A 9,282-nucleotide genomic window follows, 5' to 3' on the forward strand; every position below is an offset into this window, starting at 1 on the left:
ACCAGGTGTAACAAACTCACAGAGTTGTAAACAAATACTACCTGTAACAGTATTTATGAAACAATTTATTGAATAAGGAATAGATATTCTTTGGTTCCTCAAAAGAAAAAAAGACTAAGTAGATAAAACTAAGACTACTAAGCCCTAAATGAATCAAAACAAGTGTCCACGGACTGGTTATACTGACACGTGGTAAATTCTTCGGGAGAACAGTAGTAAAAATGTGCAGAAGATTGTTCTGGTAGCAGAGATGTATGATTAATATAGATCAGGTGTCCAAGTATGGGAAAAAAATGTAAAGAGATCACATTCATCCCAATGGGCAATACATGCTTGCTCAAATCAAGAGAAGATGATGTAAAACCAAGTTTAAAACTCAGGAGATTGATACACACACCCCCTCACAACACACACACAACCCAGCTATGAGTAAATCTTGAAGACAAAAGGCAAAAGAAAATGGAGTAGAAATTGCTGATACATATGAATTGAGGTAGGCTTCCAAAGTTTTATTGAAAAAGGTGGAGTGAGAAGGGATTCCACCATGAAAACCTCATAGGTCAATTTCACAGGGTAAGAGAATATATAGTAGAACTATCCTATAAGATTTTCTGTTTAAAAAACAGACAGACAAAAAACACAACATAGAAACAAATCAAGTACATCACTCCATAACCACACGGGGAGAAGGGTCTCCCATGTCCATCCTTTGTAAGTACTCTACCTAGTCAGGTTATATAGACTTTCTAACTGCAAAGACAGACTTTTAATAGTATCTCATTAAAAGATGCTTCTTTCTGTTTCATAGTACACGTACTTCAACGGCTAACACTATTCAAAGTGCTCAAAACTAATACCCAGATTCATTATCTTTGTCATGCCTATGACAAAGTTTGATTATTTTATTTAGTATAGAAGTGAGGTCTGTAGACCCCTAAGGGTCCCAAGACTTTTTAAGGGGTCCTAAAGATCAAAATTATTTTTACAGTAATATAAAATACTGTTATAAAATAATATGCCTTTTTCATTGAATTGATATTTACACTGATATTACAAACCAATAGTTGGTAAAACTGCTCACACCTTAGTAGGAATCAAGGCACTAACACCTTACAGTATTAGCAGTCATTATACTATTCACCACCAGGCACTTAAAAAAAAACTCACAAAAATTCTTCACTGAGAGGTTCCTTGATGAAGGAGGAAAAACACTTTAATTTTATTAAAATCTTAACCCTGAAATACACCTTTTCAATATCCTCTATAACAAAAAGTACACATACAGTATTTCTGTTGCATACTAAAATGATGGTTGTCTCAAAGAAAAGCACTGTGAAAATGTTTGAATTGCAAGCTGAACTAGCTACTTTTTTCATGGAACACCATTTTTACTTCAAACAACTCACAAAGTATGGTTTTTCAGATTGAGAATTTGGCAGACATTTTCTTGCAAATAAACAAAGTGAAACTGTCACTTTTAAGAAAACAACTAACAATATTTGTTGGCAAGAATAAAACTTAAGCTTTTAAGAGATAATTAGGATTTGGAAAATTTATCAGCCACCATGAGCTTGAGAGCTTCCTGATACTACTCCAAAATTTCTGTGATGAGATCAGTGGGGATGTTAATGACTCTGGTTTTTTCTATTGTGTAACGAACATTTGGAAGATCTGTATAACTCGGTGAACAAATATTTTCCCAATGACTAGCATAAGATTATGCATGAGGAAAACAATCCATTCAAAGTTCAAGAGAGACTAATGGAGTTTGATATAACAGAATACAAAAAGTTCATTGCTACAATTTCAGAACTTGCACTGCAACTAACCCTTAAGAAACTATCCACTTGTTGAGATTTGGTGTAGTAGCAAAGAAGAATATCCAAATTTATTTGAAAAATGAATTTTTATTTTGATTAAAAAGATTTACATCTATCTATCTTTGAAAGGCCATTTTCCCCATAAATTTCCACTGTAACAATGTATCTCAACATGTGAATGCAGAAGCAGATGTGAGAACCCAGATGTCTTCTATTAAACCAGAGATTAACAGAGACTTTCAAAAATTTAAAACAACACCACTCTTCTCATGGAAATTTTTTGTCTTGGAAATTATTTTCCATAAAACATATTATGTGTGTTAACATGTTATAGATGGGTTTGTTACTGTTATGTTAAAATGCATTAGTACTATAAAACTTCACAGTGTTAATTTCTGATGCAGCATATATTGATAGCTATAACCCATTTAAAGAAAATTTTTCTAGAGTCATTAATAAATTAAGAATGTAATGAAGTACTATGTCTAAAATGTTTGAAACCTGCTAGTATAAAAATTTGATTCCCTCTTGGCAATACTGGTGCTGATGTTTTCTGGAAACATTCAAGAGTTTCCCTGGGGAAATAGACCTCGTATGCCACAATATTGTTCATACTATAATATGACCTAAATCATGACTGGTATGATTTCTGTTATGTTCATATTGGAATTACATTAGGTATCCTGTAAATTTATACCTAATAAACAGAAAAGGTACTTAAAAGCCATAAACATCTTCATGTAAAAGTTCTAGTTTTGATAAAACATATGGAATCTACTAACTAAAATAGGGAGGAGTGAAAATTATACATTTTCTGAGACTACACCTCTAAGTGAACTTCTTTCCAGATACACCCGCTTGTGCGTAAATTTCAATAATTTGACTGAAATTCAGTTTCTCTCTCCTTCATTCAACAAACATTTACTGAGTGCTAATATAAGCCTGGCACTGTTCTAGGCCCTCATACAGAAATCTATTAATACAAAGAATGATATTGTACAGAATAGTCTTCACAGCCAAATTCCAGGCTGCATCCCATGTTTTTATCAAATTCTTTCACAAAAAGCTGTGCAACGGTGTGGAGGCTCTGGTAAAGGAGCACTGCCCCCGTGACAGTTCCTCCTCCAATGGTGTGGATTCCCACTGTACTGCATGTCTGCCCAGCCTCACATCTGTGTTAAGTGGTAGGTTCCAAAGGGCTTCAATCCCTTCCCCAACAACTGAAACATGAAGCTGGTCTCTGTCTTGCAGCCTTCGTTTCCTAAAGAGAATACATTCAAGACTACAAACAATGGCAGCCTTCTTCACCATATACATGGAAACAAATAATGCAGGGCCTTGGCACTACAGAATCGATTAAATCATATACTCAATTGGTTAGCTACTTGAGAAATAGAAGGAGACAGCTAGCTGAGTAACAAATTTGCAATTCTTTATAGTCAGATTTCCAGGCTATACATGGTACAAATTCCATACCTGCCTCTCTGCACTGTGAGGACACGAAAGAAAGACGCAGAGGAGATGTGGGGAATGGAGATCCAGGGAACAGAGGCACGTCTGTGTTTAATAATGGCAAGTAACTAACCCACACTCATTTTGCTACTCCTAACCATATCAATAACTGCCATGGATATATTAGAAGAAATTCAAGCCTAAGCTAATCGGGTTTCCCTTCTTTTTGAAATTGTATATAAGCCATTACCACCCTTTTGCCAGGTAGAGAAACCTAGGCCCAGGCAGAATTGCTGGGTAAACACAGCTGTCCCCAGGATCTCCCATCATCCTTTCCCCAGACCAGTCTCCTTTCCGAGCACTCTAATACTTAGCACTCCAGTACTTAGCACTACTCCACCAATGAAACTCTCTGCCTTGGCAACTCCCTCCAGCTTCCCCCTGAGTCCCACCTCTGACCCCTTACAATCTAAAACCAGCTGAGCCCCTGCCCTCCTCAATCGGTAGTTGTACTCTACGTTTTTTACACTAGGTCCCCAACCAACACAGCCAACAAATACATTTCCTCCCTTAAAGTCAGGTAGATGACAAGCTTAACAATCTGATGTAACAAAATGTTAATGAATAATAATGGCTTGATGTCCTGCTTTCCAAGGAACTTATAACAAATGCATAAATTACATTACCTTAACTCAGTGTTTCTCAAATTTGAGTAATACCAAGCACCTTCTATAAGAAAACAAAGTAACACACTAGTCCCAAGAGTTGGTTTGTATATTTTATTATGTTACTAAAATCTAAGTATAAATAGAAACACTAGGCATGGTCCTTATCTGAAAGCACTTCCAACTATAAAATGAAAAAAAAAAAACTACCTATCAATAGCAAGGTACTGGGCTTCCCTGGTGGCACAGTGGTTAAGAATCCACCTGCCAATACAGGGGACACACATTCAAGCCCTGGTCCGGGAAGATCCCACATGCCGCAGAGCAACTAAGCCCGTGCGTCACAACTACTGAGCATCTGCGCTCTAGAGCCCGCGAGCCACTACTGAAGCCCGTGCACCTAGAGCCCGTGCTCTGCAACAAGAGAAGCCACTGCAATAAGAAGCCTGCGCACCGCAACGAAGAGTAGTCCCCGCTCACTGCAACTAGAGAAAGCCCACGCGCAGCAACAAAGGCCCAACTCAGCCAAAATTTAAAAAGATAATTAAAAAAAATAAAATACCAAGGTACTTTATGTACAATGTCTACTATGGGATTAAAATAAACACAAATGGTCTTATTTGTTACAAAGTGGCCACCCGGATGATCTAAAATGTGTTATGTATATTATTTTTAGACTATCACATGGACAAAAAATTTTTTAATTTCTCATGGAGAAATTACTAACCCAGAATATATCTATAGATGTTGGATGTTACTCACTTTGTGATCTAACAACGTGAAAAAAAATGATATACAGTGGGAGACCTGAAGACAAAGAGAAATGTTTGAGAAGGTGGATGTTTTCAGGTCCTTCAATTTATCATTCCTAATATAATCTTGTAGGAAATGGTCAATAATGATTTGAAAAATTATACTACTTGTATAATTCATGAAATGCAAGTCTATTTCAACAGAAATGTAAGTTAGTTTTTCATTTACTTGCAACTTATGTTAACACTAACATAATTCAACCTTCAAAAGCAGATATACATACATGACAGAAATTTTTAAAATGTATTTGGTGTTTTAATACAAATAGACATCTTAGAACAACTTTATAAATAATTCATCATATATGAAGATGAATATAATCACATGCCTAACCAGCTGGCAAGAACAGAATAGAATACAACGTTAAAAAAAAATCATGATAGGCCAAGGCACAAACGAATTTGATGGGGGGAGGGGGAAGTGTATTACTTAGAGGCTAATCAAAACTAAATGAACACAAAACTGCATGCGTAGAGGGAGCTGGGAGAATATCTGACTAAGCTAGAAGGTTTAGCCCCATGGTTCTTCAAAATTTGCTGCACATTAAATCATCTGGGGAACTTTTAAAAAGCCTGCTGTCCATGTAGCATCCCATACTAATTAAACCACAATCTCTGGAGATGGGAGCCAGATAGCAATATTTTTAAAAGATTTCCAGGTGAATACAGGGCAGAGCAAAGTTTTCGAAGTCCTTGTTTACCCAACTGAAAGCATTCTGATAATTTGTGCAAAATGTGATGACTTAAGAGAAGCAGCTCTTCAGACCACACACAAAGTACTTTCAAAATCCATGTGTGTCCTTCTGTATGAGTTTCCCAGGGTGGCCATAACAAAGTGCCACAAACTGGGTAGCTTAAAACAACAGAAATTTGTTGTCTTAGTTGTAGAGTCTAGAAGTGTGAAATCAAGCTGTTGGCAGGGCCATGCACTCTCCAATGCCTCTAGAGGAAGATCTTCCCTTGCCTCTTCCAGTTTTGGGTAGTAGTCCCAAGTATTCCTTGACCTGTGGCAACCCAATCCCTGTCTCCATCTTCGCATGGCCATCTTCCCATTGTGTCTGTGTCTTCACATACCACACACCGTTCTCCTAGGTGCGTGTTCATATTTCCCTCTTTTTATAAGAACATCAGTCACAGTGGAAAAAGGACCACTCATCTTAATTACATCTGCAAAAATCTTATTTCCAGATAAGGTCACATTCACAAGTACCAGGGGTTACAACTTCAACATATCTTTGAGGGGACATAATTCAACTCATACACTTAACTTTCAAAACTCCCCTAACAAATCAACTATAAAATTTAGTGGTATGCAGTTAAAGAAAGAACTCCAGCTTAGAGAGAACTAACTCAACTATGCTGCACCTTTTCAGAGCTTGAAAGGACAACAGATTTGAAGGTACTTTAAACAGAGCATCCATCCTCTTGCATCTCCTCAGCAGCAAACTACTCCATTATTAAACTATAAAGGTTAAAAGAATAAACTACCCTCAAGCTAGTTTCTTCTAGCCTTGACTGCCAAACTTCTATCCTAAGGCACACCTTTAGCAAAGTCCAAAATTCTTTAGCCTGACAATAAAGTCCCTTCTGATATAGTAATCTAAAGGTATAGCTTGTATTTCTTCCAATGCCCTTACAATCAAGCCAAACTGGACAGCATTGTCAAACTACATCACTGTACTAGTTTCCTAGGGCTGCCATAACAAAGTACCACAGATAAGGTGGCTTACAGCAGAAATTTATTGCCTTACAGTTTTGGAAGTCAGAAGTCCAAACATCAAGGTGTTGGCAGGGCTCCTTCTGAAGGTGCTGAGTAAGGATCTCTCCTAGCTTCCTTGGCTCCTGGATGCATTACTCTAGCCACCTTGCCATATCTCCCTGTGGCTCTTCACACTGTTTTTCCTCTGTGTCTGTGTCCAAATTTCCTATTTTTATAAGGACAACAGTCATATTGGATTAGAGCCTACTCTAATAACCTCATTTTAACATAATTATCTCTGTAAAGACCCTATTTCCAAATAAGGTTATAGTCTGAGGTACTGGGGGTTTTGCACTTCAACTAATGAATTTCAGAGGACACAATTCAACCTGTAACAGTCATTAAGCAGAGAAAGCCCAGGATTATAAACACAGATGACATCATTTTACCCCTCCAAAAGTGTAGATGGCAGCTGTAAACAAAGGCTAACAAAAGCCTTTTCCCCTGACCTTCAGTTATCTCTCTATCTTGGCTGCCAGATAAAATCCCTTTAAAACAAAATTCAGACCAACACTAATTATGTTGACTATGATGGCATCAACATGCATGGAATAATTTAAGTAACTTTATGTCGTCAAATGTATTACTGTTCAGAATTTAATCACTCTTCTCTTTTCCTGCAATAGTTATTCATCCCCACCGTACCCCTGGACCCTGGCTATGTGACATAATTTGGCCAATGGAAACTGAGTAGATGAGCTGTCCAATCACAGCTTTAAGAGGTATTACAAGTATCTGCCAGGGACTTCCCTGGCACTTCAGTGGTTAAGACTCTGCCTTCCAACGCAGGGGGTGTGGGTTCGATCCCTGGCTGGGGAGCTAAGATCCCACATGCCTCACTGCCAAAACACCAAAACAGAAACAATATTGTAACAAATTCAATAAAGACTTTAAAAATGGTCCACATCAAAAAAATCTTAAAAAAAAAAAAAAAAAGTATCTGCCAGTGCTCTTACTCTTTTCTTCTGCCACACGAATGGGCATGTTCTACACGGGGCCTGCTCCGAAAGCCTGGATCCCCAAACGAGAAGACACAGAACAGAGGCACAGCCAACCCACATTATCTACATGCAAAATACTTGGAAAATATATCTTTATTTTTGTAAGCCAGTGAAATTATTTATAATCATAAAGGAAACTAATATACTTCAAAGTAGTATTTTGACTGCATATATCTCTAGGGGATATAACCTAGGAACAAAAAAGAATCACAAAGAAAGTTTAAACTTCTTTCTGTAGTCTTATTATAGTAATTCTATTAGCATTACTAATTTGATTATTTTTATAAATATATATAAAACAAGTAAGAAATTATGTTAAATCATTACAAATCAAAATTTTCAGAAAGAAAAAAATATATACAAATAGAGAAGCAGTAAAAATCTTTTCATCTTCTCTTCATGGTATAGTACTGTCTGTACGCCTCAAGCTGGCTACACCTGAAGGATATATAGCAATATGCTAGGGAGGACGAGAAGGCAGAGGATGAATGTGTCACATTATCCCAAGGAACAATTTTTCTTGATAATAAATAAGTTTGGTCGTTTTACTTTTATAAAAATCTCTTATCTGATGGAACTGCATACAAAAAATCAAAATTATTTTCATGTTTATAATACAGATATATTTTCAATAAAATTCACACAACACAAATCAAGCTTTAAAACCCTACAGTAATCTTAAATTTGAATTGAAATATAAGCAGGAATTTGTGATTTATTTCTCTTACTAAATACACATTTCCTTGTTCTAAAAAGGCCTAGCAGCAATTAATGACAACCTAGTAGTAAAAAGCACTCCATGCTTTGATTGTAGTCTCTAAATAAACACTTCTCATAAAAACAGGAATGCTTTGGAGGAAAGACCAATTTCAGGGCTGAAGCAGAAAACCTGGAACATCTTGCCATGCAAGAAAGCAAGGAAACAACCAAAGGCCACGTGTGTCATGTCAAAAGGAGACAGGAACCGCAATGGATTAAAACACCTCAAAAATAGTTCTTAATCCATGAGATTATAAAAATTAAAAATAAACTTCACATCACTGGTCACCTTGAGAGGGCACCACCAACTCATCAGTCTAAAAACTGACAACTAAAACAACTCAAGCACATACCCTGATTTTGCTGTGCAAGTTCTATTTCAGTACCCCAATACTTGACAAGGAAGAGTCCTTCTTCACAGAATTCCAGCTAATCAATGCAAAAACAATGATATAATTAAAACAACAATTTTCTATCCCTAAGAAAATAAAGAATCTAGGCAACAATCATTAATGGACACTAAGACCACCAGGGGAATATCTGATGTGGAACTTTATAATGGATAGATCAGACTAACAACAACTGAATCCACTAATCAACAACACCACCACTGAAAGTGATACAACCAGATGGTGTATGCCCCATGGTGTGAGGCAGAAGGAAGAAAAAAGAAGACTTCATGATCAAAGAATTAAAAGTGAATTTAATCATACCTCAACTAGCACTGTACAGAAGTTACAGGAGGACAGTAGAATGTATGAGTAATACCACAAGGATGTGATTAGCCAAACCCAGAATGTGGGGAATTTGACAGGACAAATTTTTTTCTACCAACAGGTGGAAGAGACTGAAATTCAGCAACCAAAAGCAGTCTGCAGACCTTGTTTGGATTCTGTTTAAAAGTAACCACCTGAAAATGTCGTTTGGAAGGCAAAAGAAAAATTTTAATTCTCTTTACCTCTTCCAGTTTCTCATAAGCCTTTCACCTTTTCTAGACCACTGTAACATATGAAG

General features: G+C 36.8%; 1 protein-coding gene across 6 annotated transcripts in view; it reads right to left on the bottom strand.

Annotated features, from left to right (window-relative positions):
- The window catches only part of TBL1XR1 (TBL1X/Y related 1), a 179,187-nt gene that overhangs the window by 53,941 nt on the left and 115,964 nt on the right, over window positions 1–9,282 (bottom strand). For 2 of the 6 annotated variants that reach the window (XM_082458985.1, XM_082458986.1), the window contains exon 3: window positions 6,501–6,674. The exons of the other annotated variants lie outside the window; for them this stretch is intronic. The gene's annotated coding sequence lies outside the window, so the exon portion shown is untranslated. The remainder of the gene's footprint in view (window positions 1–6,500; window positions 6,675–9,282) is intronic. 6 annotated transcript variants of the gene reach the window in all.

The sequence above is a fragment of the Balaenoptera physalus genome, assembly GCF_965194825.1.
Source record: "Balaenoptera physalus genome assembly, chromosome: 4".
NCBI lineage: Eukaryota > Metazoa > Chordata > Mammalia > Artiodactyla > Balaenopteridae > Balaenoptera > Balaenoptera physalus.